Source organism: Leucopleurus acutus (genome assembly GCF_964270905.1).
Source record: "Leucopleurus acutus genome assembly, chromosome: 3".
Classification (NCBI taxonomy): Eukaryota; Metazoa; Chordata; class Mammalia; order Artiodactyla; family Delphinidae; genus Leucopleurus; species Leucopleurus acutus.
This window is the reverse complement of record NC_139145.1, coordinates 64,433,074-64,455,456: the sequence shown is the minus strand read 5'-3', so window position 1 is coordinate 64,455,456 and position 22,383 is coordinate 64,433,074. Positions and strand designations below refer to the sequence as shown.

At 46.5% G+C, this 22,383-nt stretch overlaps 1 pseudogene across 1 annotated transcript; it reads left to right on the top strand.

Annotated features, from left to right (window-relative positions):
- Positions 1 to 2,252: 2,252 nt before the first annotated feature.
- Positions 2,253 to 2,749, top strand: LOC309959024 (ADP-ribosylation factor-like protein 2-binding protein; annotated as a pseudogene). The gene has a single exon. The product of its transcript is annotated as an ADP-ribosylation factor-like protein 2-binding protein (transcript).
- Positions 2,750 to 22,383: the final 19,634 nt, after the last annotated feature.

The following is a 22,383-nucleotide window of genomic DNA, read 5'->3' as shown; positions in this document are numbered from 1 at the left end:
ATATTGCCCCTCCCCCCCTTTCCCTCTTCCCACTGGTAACCACTAGTTTATTCTCTATATCTGTGTGTTTCTTTTTTGTTATATTCACTAGCTTGTTTTATTTTTTTAGATTCCACATATCAGAGATATCATACAGTATTTGTCTTTCTCTGTCTGACATTTCACTTAGCATAATATCCTCCAAGTCCATCCATGTTATTACAAATGGCAAAATTTAATTCCTTTTTTATGACTGAGTGGTATTTCACTGTGTGTATATGTGTACATATACATGTATATGTAAATATGTACACATCTCACATGTTCTTTATCCATTCTTCTGTTGATGGGCATTTAGGTTGCTACCATATCTTGACAATTGTAAATAATGCTGTTATGAACGTTGAGGTACATATATCTTTTTGATTTAGTGTTTTTGTTTTTCATGGATATATACCCAGGAGTGGAATTGCCAAGTCATATGGTAGTTCTATTTTTAGTTTTTTGAGAAAACTCCGTACTGTTTTACACAGTGGCTGCACTAATTTGCACCCCCAACAACAGTGTAGGAGGGTTCCCTTTTCTCCATATCCTCACCAACATTGTTATTTGTGTTCTTTTTGATGATAGCCATTCTGACAGGTGTGAGGTGATATCTCATTGTGGTTTTGATTTGCATTTCTCTGATGATTAATGATGTTGAGCATGTTTTCATGCGCAGGTTGGCCATCTGCATATCCTGTTTGGAAAAATGTCTATTCAGGTCTTCTGCCCATTTTTTAATCAAGTTGTTTGTTTTTTGGATGTTGAGTTGTATGAACTGTTTATATATTTTGGATATCAACACCTTATCAGTCATATCATTTGCAAATATTTTCTCCCATTCAGTAGGCTGTCTTTTTGTTTTATCGATGGTTTCCTTTGCTATGCAAAAGCTTTTCAGTTTAACTAGGTTCCATTGGTTTATTTTTGCTTTTATTGCCTTTGCTTTAGGAGACTGATCCAAAAAAATATTGCTATGATTTATGTCAAAGAGTGTTCTGCCTATGTTTTCTCCTAGGAGTTTTATGGTTTCTGGCCTAACATTTAGGTCTTTAATCCATTTTGAGTTTATTTTTGTATATCGTATTAGAGACTGTTCTAATTTCATTGTTTTACATGTAGATGTCCAGTTTCCCCAGCACCACTTATTGAAGAGTCTGTCTTTTCTCCATTGTATATTCTGGCATCCTGTGTCATAGATTGTCTGACCATAAGTACATGGGTTTATTTCTAGGCTCTCTATTCTGCTCCACTGATCTATGTGTCTGTTTTTGTGCCAGTACCATACTGTTTGATTACTGTAGCTTTGTAGTATTGTCTGAAGTCAGGGAGCATGATTCCTCCATCTCTATTCTTCTTTCTCAAGATTGTTTTGGCTGCTCGGGGTCTTTTGCATTTCCATACAAATTTTAAAATTATTTGTTCTAGTTCTGTGAAAAATGCCCTTGATATTTTGATAGAGATTGCATTGAATCTATAGATTGCCTTGGGTAGTATGGTCATTTTAACAATATTAATTCTTCCAATCCATGAACACAGCTGTCTTTCCATCTCTTTGTGTCATCTTCAATTTCTTTCATCAGTATCTTATAGTTTTCCAAGTACAGGCCTTTTACCTCCTTATGTAGGTTTATTCCTAGATATTTTATTGAATCAGTAATTTAAAATCTTCCCACAAAGAAAACTTCAAATCCAGATGGCTTTACCTGTGAATTATAGTGAACATTCACAGAAAATAAAATTTCATTCATACACAAACTATTCTAGAAGTTTAGAAGTTTCTACTCCCAGAAAACCAAAGCTATCCTCCTCAACTCATTTCATGGAATTAATATGACCCTAACCCCCAAATCTGACAGGATCAATATAGGAAAACTAAAGGCCAATCTCACTTATGAACACAGATATAAAAAATGCTAACTGACCTATTATTAAACAAAATTTAAGATCATATGAAAAGTATTATTTAAAAAATTTAGGAGCGTCAAGCTTAGTGAGGCCTGGTAGGGCTTAGAGGCCCGGCTGCCTGCAGCCGGGGAGCCTGAGGCCAGGGCGTCGTGCGCAGGCCCTACTGGGCTGGGCCGTAAGCCACAGCCTCGGCAGCTGCAGCGAGGTCTTCTGGATGCCGGTTGGGGCTCCGCAGAGCAGAGCAGAGGCTGCGCCTGGGCCGTGGGCGGGCGTGGGCGGGGTAGCCCGCCAGCGGGCCCGCTCCCTCCTGCGCGGTGGATGCGGCCACGGTGATGCATGCCCTAGAGGAAGAGAGCTTCGCGCTGTCCATCTTTTCCACCTCTGATGCAGAATTTGATGCTGTGGTTGGATATTTAGAGGCCATTATCATGGATGATGAGTTCCAGTTATTACAGAGGAATTTCATGGACAGGTACTACCAGGAGTTTGAAGACACAAGAGAATAAGCTCACCTACACACCTATTTTTATAGAATCTATGTCTGTGGTAGAAAAGTATATGGAAGAACAGCTGTTGGAGCAAATTCCTGGATTTAACATGGCGGCTTTCATTACAACTTTACAGCACCATAGATGAAGTGGCAGGTGATATTTTCGACATCCTCCTCACGTTTACGGATCTTCTGGCTTTTAAAGAAATGTTTCTGGACTATTGAGCAGAAAAAGAAGGCTGGGGACTGGACTTAAGCAGCGGTTTAGTGGTGACTTCATTGTGCAAATCATCTTCTATGCCAGCTTCCCAGAACAATCTGTGGCCCTAGGTCCCACCTCCAGGCAATGGGATCTTTCTAGACATCACCAGCCCAATAGACTGGGAGAGGCTTTGGCTAATGATGTCAGAAGAATACATCTTGGAAAGACTGACTCTGTTCTGCAACTCTTCATTAATGTTAAGTATTGATGGGTCAGGAGAAAATTAGCTGACTTTCCTGGGACACATTCTTGTCTTCAGTAACCCTAGTACTCCTCCCCAAGTAGACACGTCTCTCAGGAGCTTCTGAGTATGGCTCCTGCATTAAGCCCAAGTCCAGCATTCCACCTGGGGGACACTTCCCCAGCATACATGTTGGTGTGTCCATGTTGGAAGAACCCACCATCATCAACTGTCTTGGCCCAGCAGGCCTTGCATGTCCCATGAGACTTTTTGTGCACTCACAGCTTTTTATATGGGTCAGAGTTTCAGTCCTGCAGTCTCAATGGGGTTTTTGACTGGGAGTATTTATCTAGGGTTTAACTCAAGCTAGCTGACCATCTCAAGATTTTTGAAAATCCTACTATCGCAGTTCATCTTGGCTGTAGGAATCAACTTAGAGAGATTTCCTTTACCTAAAAGGTACATGTGAAAATCAATTCCTAGTCTTACATGTACAGTCCTTGTATCACTTTCTGCTGCTCCTGATGTAGTTCCATTGTTTCTATAACTCTCGTTTACGTGGTTTTTTAAAAAATAAATTTATTTATTTATTTTTGGCTGTGTTGGGTCTTCATTGCTGTGCACAGGCTTTCTCTAGTTGCAGCAAGCGGGGGCTACTCTTCGTTGCGGTGTACGTGCTTCTCACTGCGGTGGCTTCTCTTGTTGCGGAGCACAGGCTTCAGTAGTTGCAGCACACAGGCTCAGTAGTTGTGGTGCACGGGCTCAGTAGTTGTGGCTCGCAGGTTCTAGAGCACAGGCTTAGTAGGTGTGGCGCACAGGCTTAGTTGCTCCGCGGCATTTGGGATCTTCCCAGACCAGGGCTTGAACCCGTGTCTCCTGCATTGGCAGGTGGATTCTTAACCACTGCGCCACCAGGGAAGCCCGTTTACATGTTTTTGGAAAAATATTTTTAGAGATGAATACTCAGGCTAACCTAGTGGATATAATCTTAGAACTTCCATGATTACCCACTTCAAGATCAAAGTATTATATGCTGTGTGCTTTTTGGCTATTAGTGTTATGAAAGTAAAAATGCTTTCTATGTTGGTGTTCCTATTTTACTGGGCACCAATGAATGTATGCTGGAAATGGTCTAAAAGGTTTCCTTTTCTTAGAGCATGTTAGTATTTGTGCAGGTTTGCTTAAAACCCTTTCTTTGTAAATCAGCTCCTTAGGTTTTCTGTTGGGGTTGGGGCTCTGCACTTCCTTCTTGCTGTCAAAATAATCCTACCAAGACAGTGTTCCACTGGTCTAGCTCAGTAGGAGATAGCAAACAGCTTTACTGGCCATCTGTCTGCTTGGATTTAGTACAGTGTTTGATAGAACATTACTGACCAGAAAACATGGATGTCACATCTCTAGAAAGAAAAACTATAGTGGTTCAGTTCCTAATGTGCACCTTAGCTTTTTTTGTTTTGTTTTTTATTTTTTATTTCAAGTAAAAATAAGCATCTCTACTGACTTTTCACTTGGCTGTTCTGGTTTTAAAGGATGAACTATAGGCTGTGTGTTTTTCTGTACCAACGTGGTGCTTATTAAATACTTTTGTACCATGAGTAAAATTTGAGGTGTTTTGCAAAAATCAAAGGAAAAAAAATAGGATCTTATGATCAAGTTATAATTAATTTTATGAATGCAAGTTTTGTTTAATATTCAAAAACATTAATTTATCACGTTAACAGATTAAAGGAGAAAAACCTTATGGTTATCTCAATAGATGCAGAAAAAGCATTTGATAAAACTCAACATCCACTGAATCAAATGGATGAATAATTCAAAAAAAATTTTGCCAAACTGGAACTGGAAAGAAAATTCCTTAATTTTCTAAAAGCTTCTTTTGAAAAATAGCTAATGCAAGCATCATACTTAGTGGTGAAACATTGAAAGTTTTCCCTTTGAGAATTGGAACAAAACAAAGATATCCATTACTACCACTTTTTTTCAACATTATACTGGAGCTTATGGCCAGCACAGTGAAGAAAGAAAAGGAATAAAGACTGGAAAAGGAAGAAACAAAACTACCATTATTTATAGATGATAAGATAGTTTACAGAGGAAATAAAAAATAATCTACCAATAATTAGAATTATTGAGAGAGTTCAGCGAGTGTCCTGGACTTAAAAAAATCAATGTACTTAATAGCAGCAACAAAGAGAAAATTTTAAAAGGATAGCATTTGTAATATCAATTAAAAATGCCAAATCACTAGGAATAAACCTAATAAAAGTTGAGTAAATCTCCAATGCAGAAAAAATGAAAGCATTATGGACAGAAATTAAAGATCTCAGTAAGTGGAGATATGGTGTTCATGGATTGGAAGACTCAATATTACAAATATTGTCCGTTCTTCCCAAAGTGATCTACAGATTCAATTTTATTTCTAAGAAAAACTCAAAAACTCATCAGTATTTTTTTGTGGAACGTGACGAGATGATTCTTAAATTTATATGGACATGCAAAAGGCCAAGAATAGCTAAGTCATTCTAGAGGAAGAACAAGGCTAGATGAATTGCTGTACCAGATTACTATATATTTATAGTAATTAAGAGAGTATGGCATTGATTGGGGGATAGACAATTCAATGGACGAGAGAGGAAGTTATGCAAACAGACCTGCATATCCAGATGCTTGATTTGTGACAGAGATGGCACGTGTAGCAGTGACAAAAAGACAGACTCTCAATAGAGTTGGCTGGAACAATTTGATATCCATATCAAAAAAGAATGAAATTGGAGGGACTTCCCTGGTGGCACAGGGGTTAAGAGTCCACCTGCCAGTGCAGGAGACGCGGGTCCGAGCCCTCATCTGGGAACATCCCACATGCCGAGGAGCAAGTAAGCCCATGCGCCAGAACTACTGAGCCTGCGCTCTAGAGCCCTCGATCAACAGCTGCTGAGCCCACGTGTCACAACTACTGAAGCCTGCACGCGCAGACCCCATGCTCCACAGCAAGAGAAGCCACTGCAATGAGAAGCCTGTGCACCGCAACTAAGAGTAGCCACTGCTCACCACAACTAGAGAAAGCCCGCGCGCAGCAACGAAGACCCAATGCAGCCAAAAATAAATAAATAAATAAATAAATAAATAATTTTAAAAAGAATGAAACTGGACCCCTATCTCACACCATACACCAAAATCAACTCCAGGGGCATATGGACTTAAATATAAAAGGGAAACCTGTAAAGTTTCAAATTAATAATGTAGAAGAATATCTTCATAATCTTGGGTAAGGAAAGTTTTCTTAAACAAAGCACAAAAAGCAATACTACAGAATAAAGGTGAATAAAATGAAGAATTACCATTCATCAAAGACATTAAGGGAGTTAAAAGGCAAGCTACAGAATAGCAGAAGATAACTGCAACAGATAAGATTAACAAAGGGTTTTATCCAGAACTCATTAGACTTAATAATAAAAGACAACCTAATAGAAAAATGGGCAATTCAAACTCATCCAGTTGTATACATTTAATATGTACAGCTTTTTTTTTTTTTTTTTTTTTGCGGTATGTGGGCCTCTCACTGTTGTGGCCTCTCCCATTGCGGAGCACAGGCTCCGGACGTGCAGGCTCAGCGGCCATGGCTCATGGGCCCAGCCGCTCCGTGGCATGTGGGATCTTCCCGGACCGGGGTACGAACCCGTGTCACCTGCTTTGGCAGGCGGACTCTCAACCACTGCGCCACCAGGGAAGCCCTGTACAGCTTTTTTTAATATCAGTCACACCTCAATAAAGTGGTTTTAAAAGAAATAAATAATAATTTAAAAATAACTTGGCAGAAAGAAAAAGAAAAATGGACAAAAGATAGGCACTTTGAAAAATAAGAAACTCAAAGGCCAATAACGTTAAAAAACAGTGCTCAATTTCTTTGATAATCAGGGAAATGCAAATTAAAATCATGATGAGATACCATTACACACTTATCAAATTGAATAAAATTTAAAAGTCACGATACCAAGGATCAGCAGAAATATTCATCCATGTAAATCTACACAAACTTGTGCAACCACTTTGGAAAACAGTTCAGCATTACTCAATTAAGCTGTAAATAACATACTCTAATGACCCAGCAATTCCACGCCTAGGCAAATATCCTACAGAAAGAGTGCTTATAGGACAGGAAACATGGACAAGAATGATCATAGAAGCTGTGTTGTAATAGCCCTGTCATAGGTCAGGTTCCCAGGAAACAGATGCTGAGATGGAGTTTGGGGTGCCAGAAGTTTATTGAGGATATGAGGGATCAGAATCTATGAAAGGAAGAGAGAGAAGCAGGACTGAGCAGAAGTCAAACTGTGATGCAGGTTCAGTGAAGTCTAGGCCATCTTGGTAGGGAACTCTGGAGCAAATATTCTGCATCTGAATACTCCTATAGCAGATAAAAATGGCCCAGCCTCTATATCCTTCCTTTGTTCAGTCACACCATGCAGTCTGCTCTGGGAAGAGGCAAGGCACTATCTGTAGCTCAGGTGGACCCTGAAGAAGCTATGACTGATCACACTCCCTGCAACTGGACAGCAAATCCTTCCTTGAGGAGGGATCTGGGTGGCACATCTTTGCATCTGACACAAGGCCAAACTGGCAACAACCTAAATGTCTGTACTGAAGAGAGGTTAAACTCTGCTATGTTCATACAACATACCCATAATTCCCCAGTGTTTCCTCCTGTACCTCTGAGGCCCATCTGTTCTAGGCCCATCTGTTCTAGGGCAACCAATGATCCTATCCTTGCCAATACTTAATTTGGACAGTCTTTTTAAATTCTAGTCCTTCTAGCATGTAGTTTTTTTGTTTTTGTTTTTGTTTTCGGTACGCAAGCCTCTCACTGTTGTGGCCTCTCCCGCTGCGGAGCACAGGCTCCGGACGCGCAGGCTCAGCAGCCATGGCTCACGGGCCCAGCCGCTCCACGGCATGTGGGATCTTCCCGGACCGGGGCACGAACCCGTGTCCCCTGCATCGGCAGGCGGACTCTCAACCACTGCACCACCAGGGAAGCCCATAGCATGTAGTTTTAATGAGTATTTCCCTAATGACAAATGATGTTTAGCATCTTCTCGTGTGTTTGTTATCTAAATATCTTCTTTGGTAAAGTCTTCTTCAATTCAGTTCTTTTGCCCATTTTAAAATTGAGTTGTGTATCATTTTTGTATCTTTGTGTGTGTAATTTTGTATATGGCTCACACATATAGGCTTACAATCCATATCAACCTAACTTTTGTATATGGTCTATGGTATGAGTAAGGATCAAGATTCATTATGTTGCATGTGGCTATCCAATAGCTCCAGCATGATTTGGTGGAAAGATCGTTTGTTCCCCGTTGGGTTGCCTGGGTACCGTTGAAAATCAATTGATCGGGTATGGTGTGGGTCTGTTTCTGTCTTTACACTAATATCACACTTTTTACACGAGCTTTTTAATTTACCTGAATTCATTTAGTATAAGATCTAAAGGTAAAATCTGGATTTGTTTTTTCTCAAATATGTTGAGTTGTCCCTGGGGGGGAAAATATGCTTTCATCTCTACTGTTTTAAGGGCCGAGTTCATTATATACAGATTATACCCTATATAAGAGTCTATTTCTGGGCAATTCTCTTTCATTGACATGTCTGTGGTTTTACTCTCAGTTCTATGAAGAGTGTTTTGACTAATATTCCTACCTGGGAGTAAGAGGGAGCCCAGAGCTCCAGCTGCTCTGGGAAGACTGCCTCTCCTCAGACCTCCAGACCACCGTCAGCAGGAGTGAAGAGGGCTTCTGACCTTTACTGTCTCCTCCCACCTCCCGACAAACCCAACCTGGCTACCACGCTCTGCCTCGGACCCCTCAGGCTGTTCTCATCAGTGCCTTCATCCCTGTTCGTATCAGTCCCCACAAGAGGCCCAGAATTCTCAGGGCATCCCTCACCCCAGGACTCTAAGCCCCATGTGGCTCTGTATTTCCCTCTTTGACCCCATTGCCCAGCCTACCCCATGTCCAGAAACCCTTTCACTGGACTCGCTGAAACTCATGATCTGGCAACAGTAAACTCCCCCATATCCTCAACTTCATTTCGAAATGTCCCTTTTGCTTTCTTGCTCTAATGAAAAACTGCCTCTCCTGTAAGGACTCCATTCTCCCTACAGCCTCTCAAGTGGTGGCTGTTTTCCCTCTAATGGTCCTTGTGTCCCTGAGTCTAGGAGTGGGCGGTGCCCATTTTGCTCCTCAGTGCCACTTCTAGACAGTTTGCCCTCCTCCTTAGAAACACCCATGTTTGGAAGCCATGTCATCAGAGAAGACCACCCATTTCTCCCCCTTTTTGCGGTCACTTATAGACCTCCTTGTCACTCTCCACCATTCCTTCAAGATTATAGCTCCTGGCCCACAGTCACCCTCTCCAAGGCCACTCCTGCCTTGGTTTTTATTTCAGCATTCATGTAAATAAACAGACCCCTTGGCCTCCTCTTCATGATCTTGGCTTCCACAGTGCCTCAGCCTCTCACTCCCATACCCAGACTTTAAACTGGTTGTGACCTGTCAGTGCACTCCCTTCATCACCTCTGTTTCATGCATACCGTTCTCCAGTAAACACTGCCTCTCTCTCCAGCTCACTCCATCTAGTACCACCCTCCACCAGTTCTTTGGGGAACCAATCAAGTGTTCATTGCCCCACTTCCCTCCTCACCCAGCTCGGAGTTCATGATGCAGTATTATACTCTCTCCCTTGCCCCTCACTGCCCTATAGTCACCTGGCAAAACAACATCCCTGGTTAAACTCAGCCCTCTAGCTACTCTCCACCTGCAGCCACAGGCTGCCCAGGACTGAAGAAAAAACCCACAACTGAGCTGAGCAGCCTCGCTTTATTTATTTATTTATTAAAGTTGTTTAGAACCTTTTTTAATTATTATTTTTTGATTTGTATACAATTTTAAAAGGTTACTTTCCATTTACAGTTATTACAAAATATTGGCTATGTTCCCCGTGTTGTACAATACATCCTTGAGCCTATCTTACATCCAGTAGTTTGTACCTCTTCCTCCCTCACCCCTATGTTGCCCCTCCCCCCCACTGGTAACCACTAGTTTGTTCTCTATATCTGTGAGTCTGCTTCCTTTTTGTTACACAGCCTCACTTTAAATTAATGCCACAACCCTCCCTAAGTGAGACCTAAAAGCTTCCCAGCAATCATACTTCATCCCCAAGTCTCCTCACACCCTCTCTCCCAGCGGATTGCTCAGACCTCCCCCTCCACCTCACTCTCAGCTGACAACCTCTTCCTAGCTTAAGAAAATAGAAGAGAAGTTCCATGGGCTCCACCACTACTTCCTCCACCCACCTGCATCTGTGCTCATCAACTCTGCCTTCCATTTCGCTAATGTGGGTGAACCTTCCGTGCTCCTATTTAAGGACAGCCCCCTTTTTTGTGCACCAGATGCCATCTCTACCTGTTTACTCAAGGACTTCAGTCCAACATTTATTCCCCCTTCTCACCTGCATCATCAAAATTCCCCTCTCTCCAGCATCATTCCCATCAATGCACAAAAATACTGTAATTTTTCTACCTTAAAGAAAAACCTTCTCTTGGCCTTATATCCCCCTCAAACTGTCACCCTATTTCTCTGCTCCTATTTATGGCACAACTCCTGGAGGGAACTGACTCTCCTTGCCGCCTTCCAGTCCTTTCCTCCCTTCCTTTCTCCCATCCGCTCCCATCAGCCCTCACTGCTACGGCAAGACTGCCTCTGTCAAGGGTTCTCCATGTCGTTGTATCTCAAGCCTCACTTTCCTTGCCTCTTCATAGAATGTGGGAGTTCATCTGTCCCTCCTTGGCGCCCGGATTATCACCCCCCTCTCCTGGTTCCCCTCCTGCCTCTCTGGTTGCTCCTTCACCAGCCCCTTTGCTGGTACTTCTTCATCTCTAAGGCTTAATCCCTAGACCCCTTATCTCCACTCACTCTGTTGTTAATCTCCCCCAGTGTCCTGGCTTTAAATATAATTCGGTTGTTGACAACTTCCAAATTTATATCGCTGGCCTAAATCTTTTTCTGAATTCCCACTCATATTGTCTCTAGGCAGTCTCCTGAAGCTGAATCATGGCTGCCCCCCTCCAATCAGGCCCAAGCTTACCAAGTCTGCCTGGTCCAGAGCTCGCCCACATCCCATGTAGACATTTGAGTTTTAAACCCCATTAGAGGATGAAAGTTAAGACTTTTCCTCTGCATGGACCTCTGGAGCCAGGGCAGTTGGAGTGGCTGAGCAGCTCAGGGGGAAGCACTCCTGGGTGGGTCAAGGTGGCCACTGTGGCTGCATCATACATGTATACCGGTGCCTGCCCCTCAACACCAGTGCACTCTGCCTGCTCTGTGTCTCCTTCCTGCCTTCCTCCCCAGGTGCAGGGACATAGTGACTTTCCAGGAAGGCCCAGTCCTGAGGACGCTGCCCATCTACCTTGTGTCCTCGATGCATTGTCTCACCTCTGGACTCCTTAGCTCTCCAGAACCCCGTGGTGACCAGGACAAGTGCGGAGCTCTGTAAGAGCCCTCTGGCTCCTTTCCTACCTTCTCTGGGCTTACTCCTCTGGAGCCATACCTAACCTGGGGAACCCACCTGGGCTTTCTTTTTTATTTAATTTTTCTTGTAATTTATTTTTGGCTGTGTTGGGTCTTTGTTGCTGCACACAGGCTTTCTCTAGTTGTGGCGAGCAGGGGCTACTCTTCTTTGCGGTGCACGGCCTTCTCATTGCAGTGGCTTCTCTTGTTGTGGAGCACGGCCTCTAGGTGCGTGGGCTTCAGTAGTTGCAGCACGTGGGCTCAGTAGTTGTGGCATACAGGCCCTAGAGGGCACACGCTTCAGTAGTTGTGGCATGTGGGCTCAGTAGTTGCAGCACGCAGGCTCTAGGGCACACGGGCTTCAATAGTTGTGACGCACGGGCTTAGTTGCTCCAAGGCATGTGGGATCTTCCCAGACCAGGGATCGAACCCGTGTCCCCTGCATTGGCAGGCAGATTCTTAACCACTGCGCCACCAGGGAGGTCCCCCACCTGGGCTTTCAAGGAGGGTTACGGGTCCTCCCAGACCAGTACCCACAGATGGGAGGCCGAGAGCGCTGTTCACTGCAGCAGGAGGCATCCATTTTCCAAGAAGCCTCCTGAGTGGGCTTCTTAACATCGGATGAGACATAGGGCAGTCTTCTCCTCCCCACACCACTCAAGGCTGCAATTTTGCAAACCAAGAATTAAAGGCTGCAATGCTCAACGCCCTGTGGTCTCCCAAAGTGGGAGGATCCTAAAGGAGGATCAGCTTCCCTTAGAAGGCACATTGGCAGGAGGTACCCGGGTAAACAAGCAATCTTGAGGCAATGCTAATCTGCTTCTTCCTCTTCTTCAGAGTGTCTGGCTGAGTCTAAATTGAATTATTAATCTAGTCCTGTGTGCCCCTGTCACTTTTCCAGACAACCAGTTTATTCATGACTTGCCCACTATCAATTTCAACATGCAATTTGCAATGAAATTTGACTGATCATCAATACCATAATTAGTTGCAAATGTCTGTGCTTGTATTTGTTTGGTGTAGGGCTTTTTCATTAAAGTGACGGAGGCCAGTAAATGCCATGACTTTGCTCTGGGATATAGGACTAGCAGCAGCTGTTGTGTCTTGGGCCAGAAACAGGTGGGTTGGTAAAAAGACTGTGGGGATTTGAAGCTGCAGGACCAGGAGTTGTGTTTTCACCTTAATACGTTTGTGTTCACAAAGAGGAATCTAAGTTGGGCAGATAAAAACATGTGTAACCCTTGAGGAAGAAGGGAACTGGGGTTACTTTGCTTGGCCTCTCCCTCACTCTCCCCAGGTCTGCTTGTATACCTCCAGTAACAGGGGGCTTACTACCAGATGAGGCAGCTCTACTTAGCAATTTCTCCCTTGCCTGGCTCCCACCTGCCAGTTGTATGTCTCTCCCACTTAGTCCAGGGTTCTGGTCTCAGCACAGAAATTGGCACATTGCATGAGCTTGGGCCAGTCTCTGAGCCTCAATTTATCCATCTGGAAAAAGGGAATTATGCAGTTGTCTTATCTCAAGGATTACAACAGTCAGACTTTTTAGCTGCAAGCAACAGAAATTGACTCTTTTTTTGTTTGTTTGTTTTTTGTTATTTTCAGAAATTGACTCTTAACTTAAGCAGATCAACTTACTTGACTTAAGCTAAATTGATTTAAGCCAAAAAATAATAAGGATATTGAGCAGCTGAGAGAGTCGAGAATCTCTGGGCAGAACAAAGAAGCAGCTCCATAGACTGCACCACTTCTAACAAGGCCCCAGATCACAGTGCAGTACTCAGTCAGGATCTTGCTGCCGTCACTGTCACCACTACTACCATGCACTAGGATGTGCAGGCTGGGCTGCACCATCCTGTCCATGCCCTCGGGTGTCACAATCTCCACCACCCCAGAACGCGGACCTGCTGCACTCACGATAACCAAGTGCTTCTTTGGGCCTCCAGCTCCTGGGTCACAATCTGGAGCCTGTGTGTCTGATTGTCAGAGCCTAGGTCACGGGCCCTTGCCCAGCCACAGGGAGGCTGGGAAACAAATGCACGTGGTACTTTCAGCCGCTCTGGTGGGAAGTGGGCTCTGCCTCAGAATGAGGGGAATTCCCCATCACAGGAAGAGGGTTCAGATCCTGGGTAGCCAAAAAGAAGAACAAAGAATCAAATATGATAGTAGATGTTAAAGAGGTTTGAAAAGGTATCAAGCTCCACACACCTGCTAAAAGTTATGATTCATTCTAAAAATATTTCTGCAGATACAGAAGGGAGAAAGTTGTGGTCTCTGCCCTCAGAGAGAACACAGTACAATCAGGGAGTAAGGAGGCATGGGCCAGATGACCCCTGCTCCAGGCAGGGGCTGGTAACTCTTGTGGATTTCAGGGTGCCCAGATTATACACTGATTAACTATGATGTACCTAGTCCCAGTGAAGTGGACAATATTTGGGGGTTTCTGATGCAATCCAACATTTTCTTGGAAGTGGGTGGTATCTCATATTCTCATTGTATCCTAGAGCTATGCATCAGTCCCCTGATGTCTTGTATAGACCCAGGCCCAAGGATTCCTGCCTATACACATTTATTCCCTGTTGAGAACTGTTGTGGTTCCCCTGCTTAGTATCCATTTCTCCTCTTCTGGTAACAGCCACCCAACTTTCACCTGAGGAACTACTCTTGTCATTTTCAACCTGGGTACTTCAGGTGTTTAATTCCCTTTCTTGAGAGTCACATGTGAATCAGGCCTGGACAATCAGAGCAGCCTAATGCATTGTGCGCTATTCAGAGTTCCATAATAGTTGGTTTAGGGATGGGAAGTGACACAAGCCAAGCCATGAGTTCTAATCGGAGCCATACCAGGTATTTGAGCGGCCTAGAAAAAGACGTTGTCCTTTCATGGACTTGGAGATGTGAGGGTGTCATCTTGCAGCTGTTTGCAGCTGTCTTGCCATAACAGTCTCAGAACAGGGTCAATTCTAAAGAAAGCAGAAATGAAGAATAGCCTGGTCCTCAACAAGGACCTACTGTATAGCACAGGGAACTATACTCAATATTTTGTAATAACCTATAAGGGAAAAGAATCTGAAAAAGACTATATATATGTATAAATGAATCACTTCGAGGTACAGATGAAACTAACACAACATTGTAAATCAACTATACTTCAAAATAAAAAAAGAATAACCTGGTCCTAATGGCATTTTTGAGACCCTGGACCAAGCTGTGCCTGAAGCCCCTGAACTTTTCCATTATGTAAACCAACCAAACAAACAAATAAATAGATCCCTTTTGCTTAAGCAAGTTTGGGTGAGTTTCACATTACTTGAAGCTAAAAAAGTCCTAATTGATTCCCCCCCTACACACACAGTCTGCTAAAGCACCAGCCTTGAGCCAACTCCTTAGGAATAGCCACAATGAAATCAGCAGAGGGCGTTCTCTCTGGTACGGTAGTTCTTCAGAGCCCCATGATAAGGCAAGTCTCCCAAGTCATTCCATTTTACAGATAGGAACACAGAGGGACAACTAACCAACAGCCCAGGGTACACAGCATCAACCTATGAATGAGGGGACTCTGGTACCATCCCCCAACCTCCCCAAATCTCAGAAGCCAATATGAGGATATATAGCTAGAAACGAGCTGATCATATGGCTGAGGCAATGGTTGGTAGGATATCCAACCAAGAACATGCATGGTCTATGTAGAGTTCAAGAAACTAACCTAGGTCTATTATAAAATTCTTCTTGGCATCAGGGTAATAATTAAACTGAGGGCCCCTGGCCGCACCTGTCCAGGTCTTCCCAAAGACATCTCTAGGGCTTTCTCTCACAAGGCACCCCCCCCCACCACCAAAGGAGCCATGTGTGCTGGTTGACCGTCATTGCTTTGAGCAGTGGTGAGCAGTAAGCTAACTATGGCGTTTGCTCTTAACGACCCGCCTTCAAAGCGTGGCAAGCATTACTCAAACTTCAAGGGAGCCACCTTCTTTCCCAAGATACTGAGGGGGGCTTCTTTCAGAGGTGCAGTCAGCTCCGTCATTCCAGGGAATGAAGACCCGGACCAGGGAGAGTGACTTGAGGACAGAATCTACCTCTGAGAAGCCCTGCTTGAAGGTGTTGACAGTAGCATGGAATGGAGGTCCCATGAATTAGAAACTGCTCAGTAAGGGACCAGATGGGGACCTTCCTCACCAGGCTCTGAGAACAGCCTGCCAGCCCCTAGCAGTCCTGAGCTGCTAAGTCAGTTACACAGGTGGACAAGACCTGTTCAGGCACGTGGAGCCCCTGTTGTATTTATGGCACCGTATGACAATGTTGGGATGCCTAACCCTACATGGAATCTCACTGTTCTTACCCACAGTCAGAAAAATGGGTTTCCCAGAATGGTCCCAGCTTCAAATATTCTGTCCAGTTGTCAGACCCCATGTTCCAATTTGGGCCCATTGATGCCTGAAAAGGACTCTGTTACCTCTAGGGCTAAGGATTTGGTACTGCATGTATCTTGCAAGCCCCAGTGCCCCCCCACAAGCCCAAGCTCTGCAGAATTGTTAGCAGGCTGAGGGTAGGATCTGTGGGCCTGTGGGTATGGGGGCATGATTTCTGAATGACTTTTGGAATTGGGCAGGCAAGTATTTGTAGCCTTAAGAAATGGGTTGAGACATTGCCTTGAATCTCTCTCTCCTTCAGTTCTAAGTTTCTTCACAAAAGCATCACTGCCCACTCATACACACTCACACCCAGCCCAGGTCAGGCATCCATACCTTTTGCCTGCCTCTAGAACAGTGGTCTGCAAACTATTTGTGTACAGGGTCAGACAGTAAATATTTTAGACTTTGTGATCCATAGGTCCATACGGTCTCTTGCAGCTACTCAACTCTGCCTTGTAATATGAAAGTAGCCAGAAACAATACGTAAATTAATGGGCTTGGCTGTGTTCCTTTGTTTATGAACACTGAAATTTGAATTTCATATAACTTCTACTTGTCATGAAATATTGTTCTTCTTTAATTTTGTTTTCAACCATTAAAAAATATAAAAACAGGGCTTCCCTGGTGGCACAGTGGTTGAGAGTCCACCTGCTGATGCAGGGGACACGGGTTCGTGCCCCGGTCCGGGAAGATCCCACATGCCGTGGAGCGGCTAGGCCCGTGAGCCATGGCCGCTGAGCCCTGCGCGTCCGGAACCTGTGCTCCGCAACGGGAGAGGCCACAACAGTGAGAGGCCCGCATACCGCAAAAAAAAAAAAAAAAAAAAAAAAAAATATATATATATATATATATATAAACAATTCTTAGTTCATGGGCTATACAAAATAGGCAGAGGGCCAGATGAGGCCCTCAGGCCATAGTTTGCCAATTACCTGTTCTAGAATGTGCCACCCTGGGGCCCAGACTCCCAGAGTCACTGAGGCGGTCATGTCCTATAGAAATATGGGTGGTAATAAAGTGATCAAGCCCAGAACTGAGGGGTTTCCCAGGATGTGGGATTCTGGGTGCTAAAACCAGGACAGTTGGTCATCCTAGGTAGTAGTCAATTACCCAAAGAGATGGGCTTCAGGAAGCAGCTGGCCAGGATTCCAGAGTGACCCCTTAGAGCCTGCCCCACGCACTGCCTATTCCTTGCAGTTTGTGGTGGGGCCTTGTCCCACTCTGCTTGGCCCTCAGCAGGGAGATGCCCCCTCCTCCAAGCGAGAAATCCTCTGTGGTCTGGGAGCTCTCAAAAGGCAGGAAGTTGAATCATCAGCTCTGGTAACGTCTCAGTCAGCCTGTGGGTCGGCCTGGGGAGCTCAGGGCTCCAGGCCCAGGGGGCTGGCTCCACACTTTGTGTGCTGTTTTCTCTGAAAGGAAAGCTCTAGAAGGAGGCTTCCACTGAGGTTTCTGAAGAAACGAAAGCTGTTACATCAGGTGGGGGAGGAGAGCTGGATGGCAGGTCCATTGGGGCACTCACCCAGCTTTGGCCTGAGCTTGCTGTGTGACCTTCAGTTATTCTCTCACCCTCTCTGTTTCTTGGCTTTGGCTTCTACCACAAAAATGCTGATTCTTGAAATCCCCTTGAATTAAGAGTGTGGATGGTAACTTAGGAGAGCATCCTAGCTTTCTGGAGGACTTATTCTAGCTTTACGACCAGGGACGAAGGATACTCAGATACACATCCTTGTCTCCCATTCACCTGGGAGCAGGACCTGACCAGCTACCCTGGTTCAGACTGCAGAGGCTTTAGGAAGGTGACAAGACTGGATTTAAGGGACTGAAGGAGAGGGGCAAAGGAGGAGTAGCAGATTAAAGAGGGATACCCACAGGTAATAACAGTGATACTCTCTACCACCTGTTCTTCATTAAGCACTCACTCTGTGTCAGCCCCTGGATGATAGCATTTGATCCTCACAAGACCCTCTGAGATAACGACTGTCATTATTTCTGTTTTATAAGTGAGGCAAATAAGGTCCAAAGAGGTCAAGTACCTTGCCCATGTTCAAACAGCTGCCACGTGGTGGAGCAGGCATTAACCACCTTGTTAGACTGAAGCTTTGAGGTTCGGGGCTGTGGGCTGTACTCAGGAAGCCCACAGACGGCAGTGGGGAGGGATGAGCTTCCCAGAGAAGTCTAGGGGAGGGTGGGGGGAGAAAGTGTTCTTCCTTCCTGATACTGCACAAGGACCTCCAGAGAATACTTAGAAGTCTGGGGTTTGCTGGGCTGGGAGATCAAGCCCCTGGAAGAGACCAATGACACCCCACAGGTTCTCCAGAAGGTCTCCATGGGCCTGGTGAGGAAATTGGACACACAGCAGGGTTTGCTGCAGAGCAGAAGCAAAGAACAAAGACAGCCGGCCCTGCTCCAAAGGCACCCCCTGGATACTCTGTATGCCCCTCCCTGCCTGCACGTGGGTACCATACTCAGGGCTCAGACGGTGGGCCACAGGGTCCATGCCATGCCCTGCTGGGTTTCCCTTTTCCTCTGCAAGGAAGGGGACAATGGGAGATCAGCGGGTCTAACCATGTGTAGCAGAGGACCAAGCCCAAGAGGGGCCACTGACAGAATGTACTTCCTGGAGTGGAGGCAGCCCCCAAATTAGGTGTCCTCAGTAACCCAGCTGGTAGACAGTCCTGGGGAAAGACACCAACCCAGCTATCCAAGCCACTGACTGGACCCCCAACATGGGCTCAGGCCAGGCCTAGAGATGCCTTCTCTGATTAGCAAGCAGGTTCCAAGCTAAGCTTAGCCAAACCTCTGAGCATACCTTACCCTCTCTGGGGCGCCATGAAATTCTGCACGAATCCCTTAATCTAAAAACGGTTTTATTGATGTCTGCTATGTGGGCAGTGACTGGATTGGTAAGAGCAGGGATGTTAGAAGCTTCATTAGCTTAAGGACCTACTAGGGGCCAGGCCTGGACTGATGCCTTGGGGTAGAGGTAGGGGGTCTGGAGTCTGCGTGCAGGGGCTGAGGCTACCCTCCTGACACTTGGACCTGTACTGGACCTTCACTCCCCCCCCCCCCCCCCCCCCGGCCACATAGGCCTCAGGAGCCAAACTCTCCTTGCAGACATTTGGCTTCTATCACCTGGCTATTTTAGACAGCCCCACTGAGCTAGACTTGATTATGGCGAAACTGAAATAGTTCCATTTTAGATGTGGCTGGCTCACCCTTCCAAAAGAGCCTTTTTAGGACCCTTGGGGTCTTACGGTGAGCACAGCCCTCATCCTACCCTCCGATCCCTCTGGCACGAATGGAGTAGCAGCCCAGGCAGCCTAGCCTCATCCAGGGCCTCCGGACAGAATAGGAGCTCCATGGGCACATGCGGGACTGAGGGCCGGGGCAGCACAATGCTTCTGGCCCGGTCTGGGCCCTGCCCTCTTCCCTGCCCCCAGCTCCTCCCCACAGGAGAAAGGGCAGAACAGGACTGGCCGGTTGAGGACACTGTGGGACCGTGCCCTGGGAGGGACAGTTCTGGGCCTCTCCCTGCTTCCTGTGAGTGTCAGCCTGGGTGTGGGGCCTGGGAGGCCCTAGTGCTTCCCAGTCCAAAGGCCGCTAACAGCCCAGGGGCCGCGTGTGGAGGAGGCTGTTCTTCAGCCAGGGAAGTGCAGGGCAACGGAGGGCGGGCTGGGGAGAAGGAAGAGGCTGAGCTTAGTGCCCATCGTGGGGCCTGAGTGCGTCCGTGCCGGGGCTTTCCCTCACCCTGCAGTCTGGACAAAGCTCTGCAGAATAGTCCTTCTTCGGCTCCTTCTGCTTCCGGTGGCACGTCTCCTGTAGGACTTGAGTGAGATATCACCAGGCTGCCAGGCTCCAGAGGCAAGTCCTGCCCAGCCACTCCTGGCAAACAGTCTCCCCTTCAAGGCATTTGTCCTTATCAGGGGTGAACGCTGTCAGACTTGCCCATGGTGGAACTGCTTACCCGGGGCAGGTGCGTGAGGGAGATGGGAATTGGGTCAAAGAGCCCTTTGTGGGACTTTCCTGGCGGTCCAGTGGTTAGGGCTCTGCACTTCTACTGCAAGAGGCGTGGGTTCGATCCTTGGTCTGGGAACTAAGATCCCACATGCCGCGCGGTGAGGCCAAAAAGTAAAAAAAAAAAAAAAAGAAGAGAGAGAGAGCCCTTTGCAAACCCCTCCTCTTGCCTCAAGTAGCCGGGGCTCCCCTGTAACCCTGGTCACCGGTGGGGCCAAGTGGCAAGAGTGGGAGGACCTCAAAACTCCAAGGGAGCTCCAGGGAGATGCCGTGTGGCCAGAACAAGGGAGACGGCCACAATCAGGGCTGCTGGTGTGGGATGGTTCTGCTCCGGAGGTACTGAGTGCCCTGTCTTGGGGACAGTGAGGGGTGGTGAGGAGGGAACTTGGAAACGGCGGAGGGGCTGGCCTCAAGGCCCTCACCTGGGCACTGTGTTACAGACTAAATGAGCCCTTACTCAGACCGTGAGTCTCAGACTTCAGAGGAAGGTGCTGGCACTTCCAGGTCAGTGCCTGGGAGCACTTCCTGAAGACGTGGGCGCGCCAATATAGAAAGAAAAGCTGTTCAGACAGGGGGCCGTGGGAGCAAAGAGTCTGGCGGTGGGAGCGTGCCCAGCAGGTGTCCGGACCAGTGAGACAGCCGGGGGAAATGTGTACAAAGGTTGTGGGTGATGAGGCAGCAAGCAGTTGAGAGCTCTGGCCCTGAGCTCCATGCCCTTCCAAGCCTTTGCCCACTGTTAGGGTTGAATCGTGTCCCCACAAAAAGACATACTGGGGAATTCCCTGGTGGCACAATGGTTAAGAATCCACCTGCCAATTCAGGGGACATGGTTTCGAGCCCTGGTCCGGGAAGATCCCACATGCCACGGAGCAAGTAAGCCCGTGCTCCACAACTACTGAGCCTGCGCTCTAGAGCCCGCGAGCCATAACTGCTGAGCCCGCATGCCACAACTACTGAAGCCCACGCACCTAGAGCCCATGCTCTGCAATGAGAAGCCACCGCAATGAGAAGCCTGCACACCACGACGAAGAGTAGCCCCTACTCGCCGCAACTAGAGAAAGCCCATGCAGAGCAACAGACCCAATGCAGCCATAAATAAATGAATTAATTAATTAAATAAATTAAATAAAAAATTTAAAAAGACATACTGAAGTCCTAACTCCCTCCCCCACCCCACCCCACCTGTGAATGTGACCTTATTTGGAAATAAGGTCTGTGCAGATTTAGTTAAGATGAGGTCATTAGGGTGGGCCCTAATCCCATACAACGCATATGCTTGAGACACAGACACATGTGAAGAACACCACGTGAAGACGCAGAGACGCTTAGACACAGAAGGAAGACAGCCTGGTGACAATGAAGGCAGAGACTGAAGTTATGCTGCCACAAGCCAAGGAACAGAGAGAAGGAAGAGTCCTCCTTTAGAGGCTTTGGAGGGAGCCCGGCCTTGCCAACACCTTGATTTCGAACTTCTAGCCTCCAGAACTGTGAGAGAACCAATTTCCATTGTTTAAAGACACTCAGTTTTCAGTACTTGGTTATGGCAGCCCCAGGAAGTGAATGCCCCAGGCTGGTTCTGCTGCCTGGATTACCCTTCCATCCTGTCTGTGCCCTTCTAGCTAGCCTGCTTACTGGCTTCAAGTGCCACCACCTGCTCCACGTGGCAGAGTCTAATGTGACTTCTCTGTGTCACCCAATGCTGAGACCTTGTCCAGTAGATCTGTAAGGTTTGCTGGCCAGCCTGCCTCCCAGACTAGACTGTTAGCTTCTTCAGGGCAGGGGCCTGGTACACAGTGGGTGCTCCATCAGTGTGAGGTAAATGGAGGGGTCATCAAGACTGGCACATGCCATCTGCTCCTTCACAGCCTAGCCCAGCTCAGGTGGGCACAGAGCTGCCCAGAGAGGTTACGGCATTGTCCACGCAGACCGCTCTCAGCTCCTCCACTCTCCAGTTCCCTCCTGGTCCCATGTGAGTCTGAAGAACTTGGGGAAATTCCTAGCCTTCTCTTTCAAGGAGTTTGCCGCACCATCATTGCTCAGGTCCCTCCAACAAGGGGACTGTGTCTGTGGCTTGATGACTCATGCACACTGCTCCATCCCGCAGCCTTGGGTGGGACCCAGGGCTGGGGATAATGCCTGCCAGAGCAGGCTAGGAGCTTGGACATCCCGTTGCCCCAGCCCAGTCCCAGGAACGGAGTGTTCTCAAGGCTTCGGGAAAAAAATCTGGAAGCAGGAAAGCAACTCTCATTTGAACTGAGATCTGAGTGACAAAAAGGAGCAGGCAGAGGAAACAGTGTGTTCAAAGGCCCTGAGGTAGGAATGAGCTTGACATGATGAGGAACTGAACAGAAGTCAGGGGAGGCTGAAGTTTGGTGAAAGAGAGGTCAGTGGGAGGACATGTGATTAGATTGGGCCCATCTGGATAATCCAGGATAATCCCTCCATCTCAGGTCCTTAATTTAATCATATCGGCAAAGTCCCTATTGCTATATAAGTAACATATTCCAGGTTCTGGGGAGCACAGCATAGACATC